The sequence below is a fragment of the Megalops cyprinoides genome, chromosome 19 (assembly GCF_013368585.1).
Source record: "Megalops cyprinoides isolate fMegCyp1 chromosome 19, fMegCyp1.pri, whole genome shotgun sequence".
Taxonomy (NCBI): Eukaryota; Metazoa; Chordata; class Actinopteri; order Elopiformes; family Megalopidae; genus Megalops; species Megalops cyprinoides.
Genome location: NC_050601.1, coordinates 18,771,128 through 18,783,197, shown reverse-complemented (window position 1 = coordinate 18,783,197; position 12,070 = coordinate 18,771,128).

Sequence of the window (12,070 nt, the reverse complement as noted above, 5' to 3'; positions counted from 1 at the left end):
GTTTGTCACTGGCTGTATTTAAGAAGCATAGCTAACAACAAATGAGAATCTGGGTAAGGAAAAATGAGAGATGTTTAAAATACAAACTGGAAAATTTTTTTACTAAGTATGCCAAATTAATCCATTTTCTTCAATAAATAAATTATTTTTTTATTCACCAGAGACATTGTGATGAGGTGGTATTAAAAATGAAATGAGAGCTCCTCTATTTTTTGACAAAAGGTTATTTGGGTATATTTGATGTCAGAACTTAAACTGTGTGTTTAAGAAAGACCTACAGCTTGTAAACCTGGTTATAAGCTATTGTAAGACCTGAAAAATCTCTTAGTAGCTTAGTTTAATGGCTTCCGTAGGAAAATACAAAGGATTACACTTCAGTAAATAAACAATAATAGTGATGTATTAATGTTAGGTGTAAAGCTTCTTGGTAGCAACAATAGTTTGGAAGTTGGCTCCTGGACAATTTAAAAATGGCACTCACAATAGAGAACAACACTGGAAAAGCACAAAGACAAAAATAACCAAGTCATTTCTGGGGCTCTATTTTTTCCTTTGTGACATTAAGCAGCCTTATGTTTTGACCAGAAGGTCTTACTCAGACTGGAAGGGAGTGGGCCTTCTAACCATCCCTCTGGCTGCTTGATTTGACACTGTGAAGTTCCACTGTGATTTTGTTAGTGTAAATTAGATATGACTTCATTGTCTGTTTTTACAGAAAATTGTTGTGTCTTACAAGCTGCTCATTGTTTGGTTTTATTAGCATATTACTGCTGTGTGTTATGAATGGTTGTGAAGGATGACTCCACCCCCACTCCTCAAGCCTGCTTTTTAAGTACATTTACATTTATTCATTCGGCAGACACTTTTATCCAAAGTATACAGTTCTGTACAATGTTATCTATTTATACAGCTGGATATTTACTGAGGCAATTGTACCTTGCCCAAGGGTACAGCAGCGTCCCAGTGGGGATCAAACCGGCAACCTTTCAGTTACAAGTCCTGCTCCTTAACCACTATGCTACACTGCCGCTTAATAGTAGCCCCTTTCCTGGGGTGTAGGGGTCAGTTATACCTGTGAGATTAATAACATGCCCCTCTTCACAGAGAAAGGCTTGAGATATGTCTTTCTGCTTATCTGTGCTTCTCAGCCTCCTTGGCACACATTCCACGCACAGTCCTCATGCAAGAGCTGACAGGAGCAGCAGGCTGTTGCACTCACTGAGATGCGCACAGAGTGATGGGTCCAATCCTCAGGATAATCATTAAACTGGAAGTGCACACAGTGCCTCTTCACTGTGACGTCGCGGGCACCTCCCTACTGCTGAAATTCCAGCCCCAGGAACTGAACGAGCGCTTGCTCCAGATTACGCTGTCACTGACATGGCCTTATCAACCGAAACGGCTCAGGTTTCTAGCATGGAGCCAACAGATCCAGCAGATACCAAAGGAAAACATGGCTGTAATACAATCAATAGTTCTTTAGTAGATACTCTATCTAGTTGATAGACTTTATATCTTTATTATAAGGATTAGTTGACTCCTTATAATGGTCAAATGTGACTCATCAGTGTTGGGGGGGGGGGGGGGGCAATCTGACCTCAGGAGGTTGATTGCCAGAGAGCACGATGAGGCCAGTCCAAGCATTCATCGACCGCATGGGGCACCTGTGAACGCAGACAGTTTGTGGTCACATGCCTCTTGAACAAGACAATGGCTCCACTTACTGAGAAGTGCTGCGTGAGAAGACCAGTGAATGCTGAGCTTTAGATATTGCAAGTGTTTTGCAACGTGGAGGATAAGCACACAGATCAGTAAGTGGATGCGCGCGAATGGCCGCCGCCACATCACACACGCTCCATGCACAGCTGCCCAGTTCGGACTCAGCGCTGCTCTGTGTCACCAACTGTGACTGAAGTGCAAAACAGTGAGCGCTATCTTCACATTCCCAAAAAACCCTCACCTGAGGCAACAGAGCTTGTGTGATCTGGCATGTGGAGGATCAATTAATGTCTGTATATATGACAATCTCGAGTATTAGTCAACTTTTTTTATCTGATGTTATTTTTATCTGTCAATAAAGCATTAACAGTTAATTTGGATATCAGTTGTTCAAGGGGCTATTTTATAATTATAAAACACATTTTTTTATGTTTTATGTATACAAGTGTTAGAATTAATGATGAGTTTGATGAAGAGATTTATTTATTAGTATAAATGTGATTATTATGTTATTGTAAAAGTTAAAAGCCACCTATATGTTATACATATGAATCATCCACAGATCTTTGTTATTTTCCTAACAAGCTTAAAACTGTTCACTGAAATTGTGCAGGCAGGCAAGGGCGGGACGCAAAGAAAAAGACAGAGACCAATAATCCTCATTCCGATGTGAGTCTGCTTTTCAGAACGCAGCTTTCTGCTGGAGCGGGTGTTTGGTGGAAAATCTCTTAAAAGCACAAAGGGCTGTTTTTAAAATGAGGCAAAAGGTATGACCGGCTTCCTTCCTTTCTGACATATTTACAAGCCCCTTTCCAGTTATGAAAACAGGGGGTCTGAAAAGCGGGCAGGCTGCAGCTCTCGGCGACGGTGCTAGGATTTGAAATTTCGCAGCCGTGGTGGACTGTAACTCACACAGCGGCGCAGTCACACGGTCCGTGATTTACTGCCCCTGGCTTCAGGCTTTACTGTTGGACTGTCACTGCCCGCAGGCCTGCGCCACAGCCCAATAAATTACCCCCCCCCCCTCCTGGGAATGCTTGGCACCGCAGCCCCTGCTGACACAGGAGAGACTCGAGCTCCAGGACGCAGCAGCAGCCCTGACTGACTAAAGCACAGGCCTCAGAGTGCTCTGGGATACCAGCAGCTCTGAGTGCCTAAAGCACAGGACTGAGATGCTCTGGGACAGTTCTCATTTGTTACATGCGACATGTTTCTCTCATCAGGAGCCTTTCTCTCATCAGGAGCAGCGTATGGCTTAAGACACCATTGAGAATTGGGGAGAGTGACTTTTGTGTCATCTTTCAGCGGACAATGGTTTCTTTTTTTTAGGCTAACACATCTAGCTCTGGATTAGAATACAATGTTAGAGCAGTTGTTTAAGGTGAATGACAGCGGTGGTTGAGCCATCTCACTGATCAGGCCTTTGTAAAAGAATGGTGGGAGTGAGTGGTGCGTTTTATTACGGGGTGGGGGTGGGGGGGACAGACAGCTGGGGGAGGGCTCGCACTGGCATAAACTGGAACCGAAACTCACTGAAGTGGTGCATGAAGCTGGAACACTAGCCCCAAACATCCCCGCTCGTTTCCTGAGTCTCACTTGCACCTAGGCTAGAATTAATCATGTATTAAACGTCTTGCCCTCGAAAGCTCAAAGTTCAGGACTCCATTGTCCACTCACATACAACCTGAAGACTTATTTCTCACAGCTGGTAGAGACTGGGGCAAACGACTGCTCAACATCTTTGGTCTTGGTCATATTTTCCCAATAAGAGTGGCTTTGACTGTGTTTTGTCAGAATTCACAATGTTGCCATGGTTAAGTTATTTGTGATGGCACCAACAGCATGTAAGCCGTTGTAAAACTTGTGGATCTAAATCTGGGCTCACAACCAGATGGTTGTTGATTCAAATCCCAGGTGAGACGCTGCTTGAGCAAGGTCCACAACCTGCATTGCCTCAGTAAATATCCAGCTGTATAAATGGATAATGTAAAAAATGCAGTCTGTGCAAAACCACACCGGATAAGAGTGTCTGCTAAGCTAATAAATAATGTAATGCAACCACATCGTTTCAGATTCAATTTTACCTTGAAAGCTGCTCATTCAGTCGGTGTTGGCTGATCCACAAGAGTCTTAAAAAAGACCCTTTTAAGTACTTTTTCAGCATTTTTAGGACATGTTGCCCAAAGCCTCTTTCTGTTTGGTTTGTGGACAGAACTGATGTTCTTCCTCGACGCGATCACATTTGCGGGTCCGCGGGGTTCTCTTTGACCCTTGCCACCTTGGCCCACCCCATCTGCCCGACAGCAGACGCCATGGAGCTCTACCGATGTAACCTCGGGTTTGGCGCCAAGGCCTCGGCGCTGCTCTGCCTGGGCATTCTCAGACAGGGGCACGAGGCGCTCCCAGCCACATCAAACGATCTGACTCATTAGAAGTGGTAAAAGAGCAGGAACAGGCTGAGACAGCAGAGAGCGTGCGACGGGGAGGTGAAGAACCGGAACGCCCGCTGACGTCTTCTCGGGGAAGAAACGCACCTCTGGGGTGACGTCCCTGGATTCGCTTTCACTTGACGCCGACGCTAAACCGAAACGACATGCACACAGGTGGCGCAGCTTTCCCCAGGGCATGTATTGGGCTCTGAATGAGTGCCTTCCAGGTTTATGTTGGGAACTGCTTACCTACGGCCAAACCATCCACTTCCTCGCCGTGCTGACTGTGGGAGGACCTGATTTCAAAGCACTTTCAGTGTGTCGCCCACAGTGCACCCACTACTGCGCGGCCGTTCCCATGACCCGGCCTCTGCAGCTGCAAGGTGCCAAGGCCTCAGCCCAGCTCATTTCGGTAATTAAATTAGGCAGCGTCTGATACCTGGCCTCGCTGAAGGAATTTGCACAGAGGCACGAGAGACAGATGGGTGTACAGGAACCACGTAGAAACAGGTGTGTACACTGCTCTGCAATCCCACAAATGATGTGTCATCCCAAATAATGTTTTCCCTAAATGCATCTGAAACAACCATGTGAAAGTCTCTATCCGTTGACTGACAATGTATTCTGGAGTCTGTGTGTGTGTGTGTGTGTGCGTGTGTTTGTGTGTGTGTTGTCTTGACTTAAGTAGGCAATAGCTGTAAGTAAAGTCAGTTTACCAGTATTGCCAAAAAGATGTAAACATTTGAAAGATTCATTTAGACAAAAATAATAAATGCGTGAGAGATTATATTTTCAAGAAATTTATGGGATTTTTAATTTATAATTTTGAATAGTAATTTTTTTCAGTTTCTAATTTTTTTTCAAATATTGTCTAGAAGCTAAAAAAATAAAAAAGCTGTTTTAATAAGTATACAGAACTGTAAAAATTAGCTTGAAAAAATATCACAATATGGACAGCAATTGGCACATCTGTAAGAGTTTTGTGGAATTTGTATCTGTGTGAAGAAGGATGTAAATTTAGTTGTCGACTTGGTTGCAGTCTCTTTTTCCTTTCTACTTGCATTTATCTCCCAGAACCTATTTTGCAATGATATGTTGTAGTTAGCAAGATGAAGGGTAATGGCATTAATTAATTGTTTTTTTACATTTCAAGATGACTCCTAAATTTCTGGCCAAAATGTGGGTCTGGGGCTCATGGATGAACAAAACCTTGATTTGTGGAGCTGCCCCAGGTACGTGCCATGAAAGCGGTGCGCTCTGGGAGCCAGCGGCGAAGGCCGACCTCAGCGCGTGCCAGACCGCAGTAGCGTCAGGCCGGCCCGCGCCGGACCAGTGCCGGCGTCTCGGGGAAATCACTGCCATGTGGAGCGCTCCGCCACTTTATTGGAAGCAGACGTTCGGAGCGGGGAGTTCTGACGCGAGCTGGGCGTCAGACAGCACCCTCTCCCCCCCTCGTCCCGTTCTCCTTTTCGAACCTGCATGCGTCACGAGAGTGTTTATGCTCCACTCTCCTTCCCCAAGGAGAGGAGCGGGAGGACGGACCGTGGGTGTCCCCAGCGCCGCGACACGACGGGATGGTGCAGCTGGCCTAAAAAGGCAATGGGATGCAGGGGTGTCTGGGCTGGACCTTCACGTTCTGCTTGGAAAAGAGGGGGAGGGGTGGTTGGCGTGTTGAGATGAGATATTGCAGCCCTGAATCGTGCTATCTGTGCCTGCTGGGACAGGCCAATGACACGGCACAGCTGTGCTTGCACAATAAAAAGTGCTCTTTCAGTTGTTTCTCTGCAAATTATGTATCAGCATAACACAGTTTGCCATTAATTTAATGCATTAACTGATTCTCTGATGTCTGTGATGCCCCTGCCAAAACCGCAGAACAACATCAGCGATGGGCTTTGGTTGGCTAATACTATGGACAAAAGCAAAGGTTAAACACTGAAGGGGAAGTGTTTCGAATGCTTTTGTCATGAGTTATACATCTGAAGTGCTAATGATCGGTGGATTGACAGATTAATGATTGACAAGGCGTTTGCGCAAATGAGAGTGTGCTCAAAAAAGAAGATAAGAACTGACATAAAGCATGAAATATGCCAACTAAGGATGCAGTGTGTGTTTACCAGGAAACTGCGACATCATCTCACTTGTGACTCGATTGCGAACAGATCGAGCGGATTGCAACACACCTGAAAGTGCTGACGGCCACGACTCTGAGCAGAGCATAAACACCCAACACTCGCGAGCCCATGCAGACACCTCGCCCGTTTCAGAACTTCACTTCGATTTCTGTGACCCTGCCTCCAAAGTGCTGCAATGCAACTGTTAAACTTCTGCTTGGTATCTTGCATCCACATCTCGGCGACTGAAGATTGTCACTGCAGTAGCTTTTGTGTGACTCGGAGGAACACTGATAAGTCCAGTCCACAGATCTCTGTGTCTGACAGTGCCACACATTGCCATCTCGGTTGGTTCAGCAGCATAGTGAATGCAATATGCATATCAACTGATTACTGCAACAAAACTGGCTTGTCCTGACATGTCCTTGTTAGTATTAAAAATAGGACATAGTAAATGCCAGCAACGGATTATCATGAAATGAGAAATTATAGCTGACTGCTGGCAAGCTATAATGAATATGCATTGAGCTTGCTGGGAGCTTCATAACAGAGGCTTCAGTGTGACTCATAAGACAAAGCACTGCTCAATCCAGTGTAGTCCCATTGATACAAGATTTTTTTTTACAGAAGTTATTATGACTACTTAGTACATGCCTGTAGTGTCAAGTCAAAAGCTATACATTGTGAATTTTTGTCTTTCACACATCACAGCATGTGTGGTCACAGATATCAAAGGCCTTCATCATTCAAAGCAAATCTCTGGTGCTTTAGAATGGTGAGGTCATCTGTAGCCTGTTTTGGTGGATGAAGTCAAAGCATGAGCTCATCACATCATTAACTGACATGGAGGCAAATGTAAGACAATGGATGAGACTACTCTCTCCATCATTGGAGAAATCCATTGAGGTTTACTTAGATCATCATATTCTTCCAATGTCTTTGTAACTGTACAAACAGCCTCCCTGCATACCATCAACCAGCAGAGAAAGAACTGCCATAATTGGCCCACTCATATGGATTCTACCACAACAAGCCCATTTCATCCACTTTCCAAAACTGTACGTCTGGAATTACTAGATCAAATTTTACAAGCTGAACCCCAATACAACATGGCATCCTGAATAAATCAAGACAAAGTTCTAGAATGCACAATGTTGTAGAATCTTTCCACCGAAGCCGCCGCGGCTCAATGACTCTCGCATGCGTTTCACTGCCCCTTTTAACGAGTGGAACCCTTCCAGTAATTCCATTTCCAGGTCTCAAAGCCCCCCCCCCGTGACCTCAGCGCTGTCTCAATTACCCTCCCCCCCATGTTCAGATTGCCCGAGATAAGCCGCTGATTAGCCCAGGATCTTGTTACACCTTACACCTCCCTCTCGGTCTTAATTAAAGGCGCGGGAGCGGGCCGAGAGCTGAGAAGGTGAGTGGAGAGAGGAGAGGGCGAGTGCTCCGGGGAGATTTACGGCGAGGTCAGGGGGGGCCTAAAGTAGGGCAATGGGGTGTGACTTCCTCTGTGGGTGCAAACAGAGGGGGGCAGTTTGGAGGGGGAGGGGGCTAGTGGGAACCTGGGGAAGTGTGCTGATGTTACCCCCCCTCCCCCATTAAACGCTTCTATCACGCATGAAGGAGCTGTCCGTGAAACCCAATCAACATGGCCCTTTTCCTGTGGGCAGGGTCCACTGAGCTGGAACCTGCAGGAAAGGGAGAGGATGGTCAATAACGAGAGGGACGCACAGTAAAAAAAGAGCATCTTCAACAGAGGGTAAATAACAGGAGACAAGACAAGGTCTGTTACAAGAGAGGGAGACCGCAGATAAGTGTAGATGCAAAAAGAAGAGTCTCAGCTTTAGCTGTGCATGATGTGAACCAGCTCTTGTTGTGTCACTCTTTGCTGATGACGCCCCTGGTATGTTCTCCGACACGGTCCCATTCTGTCATGGGAAAAGAATGTTATTAATTACAGGGTTTTCTTACAGTCACAGGGATAGTTTTTCATTCTTGCCTCCCTTTAAATCTTTAATTGACAAGCCTGTGTGCGGTCGTTTGCACAGTCGTAAAGGTCCGATAAGTAACGTGACATGAACTGCAACTGAGATGAAAGAGACCTTATTGACCGATGCTAAAGAAGGTGGTGACCAATCAACATGAAACAGCATTCATCTATAATAATACTGGCCCAAGTGTATGACAAGTTTAGAAGAACAGTGGATGAATGCTGGCATGTCCATTCACTCTGTGTCAGGCAATAAATTATCATATGTCCCAGTAAAATATTTCCAAACGTGGCTCACCTGCGTGTGTTTAAAATTATATAAATTTTAAAAATAACGTAGGGGAGTCGCTAGCCTGTTAACTCCCAACAGTTCCACATTAAGACAAACAGGGGAGAGCTATTCTGTTTAATTTAGTGGGACATTGCAGAGCGGTCGTGAGAGATAAACACATAAAGGGAACATTATAAACGGCTGGTCCTGTGGCCTAACTGCCCTGGCAGATGGGCCATTTATAAATGTGAGGGGTCACCTGACCAGGGCTGAAATAATACAGATGCAACCGTTATTAATGGCACTGCTCTCCATGAGATTATTCCAAACACGGAACGGACCTGGCTAGCCAGTGCTGTGTTTTAGGTTCCTCATTAGTCCACAGAGTGCCTTGCTGGCATCCAAAACTACAGAAAAGAAGAGTTGTCCTTTATTTATTTGAGAGACACAGTCTTTGTATATGTGTGCATCTATATGTGTGTATGCGTGTCTGTGTGAGCATGCTGGAGATAATCTTGATACTGAACATCAGGTACCTTTTGTCTTAGATTGGTACTCCGCCACACTGTCCCAGGTCTAACAGTCGGTGAAATAGAAAATCTTTTACAACAGAAAGTTCAAAAGCAACTGAATGGAAGTCGTAAAAGAAGGAAGAGTGTGTGTGTGGATATGTACCTGCTTGTCCTGAAAGGACACGACATCGTTTGGGTGAAAGCAGTAGAGTGAGTTCAGGTGCCAGGTGGGATATGACTGTTATACCGTTGAACAAGGGGCTTTACCTGGAAAACACTCCATATAAAGACTGAGCAATGTCGCAGCACCTGGAGATGCCCTCTGGCAGCTGTAACCCTAAACACTATATTTAGAATGCACACATATACATATATAGTCACCAAAAATAATTTACTGTTGTACAGTTCTGCTGCTGCAACTGTGTGGGAGACGATTTGAGGTTAGCCTGGGTAAGCACCAGTACTTTTGTGACGCATGCACTATGTGTGTGTGTGTGTGTGTGTGTGTGTGTGTGTGTGAGAGAGAGAGAGAGAGAGAGATAAGCAACAGATAAGCTAAAAGTGAGGAGGAATAAAAAAACTGTTATCGGCCACAGAGAACCCGATTCAGTTTTCACGCGCCGCCAAATGTGGGCAAACACATGAAATGAGGCGGTCACTGATCCTGTCGTCCAGGTAGGAGAACAGGGGTGGTCACAGATCGCGGCGGCTTTGTCCATTCGTTTTCTTCCTGGAACACTTACCTGTTTAGAATCCTTTTTTAAAGCCCCATGTTGCTGCTGCAGGAATTCCCCAGAGGGACAGTGTAACAGGTCCTGCTGCAGTTAACAGGCTTTGGTATGTGCTGGCTTTCAGCGTTAAAGAAAAAGAAAGAATGTCAGGACAAGGGAGTTTTCTCTCCCATTTCATCTCACTAACCCTTTTAGCCACAGATGGGGACCTAATGAGAGAAGAGTTAATTTGATTTCTCATTTCCACTGACCTTTCAGAGAAATATTCAACCTGAATGTTTCCTGAACAAACTGATTATTTCCATTCGATCTACAGTGCATTTTCTGCTGCTGTAGCTTGAGGTTACAGATAGTCACACATCTTTGGAATTTTCTGTCTTTGAAAAACAGAAATGGTAATTGTGCGAGTCAGCCTCACTAACTGGCATGTAAAATTCTCTAAACAAGTTATCTTTAAGTGGTCCGTGAGTCGGAACTAGCCAGGCTTTCGGCCACTCCCTTGGCATACATCTACATCAGATTCCATCCCAACTCCTCAAATGGCTCAGAAAGAAACCATGTCTCCATTACTGTAGACTTAGCTCCACCCTAAACTCCCAATGCTCCCATCACATGCCCCCTCTCTCCCAGTGACAGACACAAAAACCATACCTGGCTATAAGAACAGATGGACATTTAGCAAAAGAAGCACTCATGATTCCAAACCTGACTTCTCTTCAGCCCTCATGCACCCAAGTTCATATAATGCATCCCCGCACCAAATAAAAGTTAACAGTTACCCTACAATTTTACTATAAATGGAAAAAGGAATTCCCCAATCCACACGTAGGATTCAGCACAGCGCACAATTCTTAGCGCATGTGAAATGAACAAAGGTGCGGAACCAACAACATCAAATAGTATGTTTCCTGAAGCCTGAGTTTGCATTATGCCATGCCAATGTGTCTTTGATCAGATACTTTGCTCGGTTGCTGTTCAGCTATTCTGAGACCATGGCCACATAGCAACAATATGTCAAAATAGCAGGGGAAAGGAGCAGAGCTGAGAAATTTAACAGAAGATTAACAAACAAAGGCCTTGTGACTCATCATTCTTGTCATTACAAAAAATTGAAAATGATCTGGCAGCAGAGGTAAGAATTATCAAAATCAGAGGAAGCCTAAACGTACTACACTTCCAACATCTCCCATTGTCTTCTGATTATTTCATATTCAGCAGTCTGGATATAGAGTGCAGTTTTACATATTCAAATGATTTCCATACATCTGCCATAAAGCAATTGACCAAAAAAACCACAATATAGTGAAAATCTACAAATTAGCATTTTAAAAAGATAACTGTGTACGGAAATTTGAGTATATGATCAAAAGCATATTTAGATACATCACCAGTGTGTGGCATGTGTAATGCGTTTTATCTGAGTGACTCCTTTTATTTCTCATTCATAGTCTCCCATACTATCTCAATGTATATTGCATTGATATGATAATTATATGACAATATTGCATTGATATGATTGTTTCATTGTGTACCACAAAAGGATTCAATGTATTGAGAACGTTTCAAGTAAAATCTGCACATTCTGACCATTCTACAAAAGCGTTAACTTTCAGCTGTTTTTCTATCACACAGTGTTATTTCCTCATTTTTCACATTTTTGCTAGGTCTTTGCAATAATATTTCAGTGTGTATTGACACAGATAGAGCTCTGTGACAAACTCATGGCTCAGGGCGTTAATCCAAAATAAAATCCGGGTTGATCCTGGCGCACTATTGACATACGCAACACTGACATACAAACAACGTCATTCCATCCTTTCCCCTTTTGTCGTTGGGGCTTTCGACTCCATCAGCATTTTAGGTGCACCAGTGTTTCCCAGGAGAGACCTCCGTCAGCCTCTTCATGTTGCGAACGCCCATAGCCAGAGGGGGTTTCATGGACAGCGCGTTCGCGTTAAGGTATCAGGTGTGCGGGGATCCTATTACCCAAAAGCCAGAGGGAAGGGATGGGCCCCGCCGCATCTTTACCCATAGTTCCTCACTTTTAGAGGACAGGTGCTCCCGTTTTTACCTCACCTGAGCCGTTTTGGAGGCCTGTTCTGACGTGTAGGCAGGATCCTGGCCCTAGATTAAGTGAAGTTTTCTCCTGGGTGACAGTACATTTGAAATATAGTTTCTCTGTCCCTCCAGAGCATGTTCTATGTGCAGGCGTTTGTTTGACTGCTTTTCACCTCTCCCTGTATTTTGATTCTTTACTTCGACCAAGATGGCTGTAAGGCTCCCCCAGGGGGGTTCCATTAG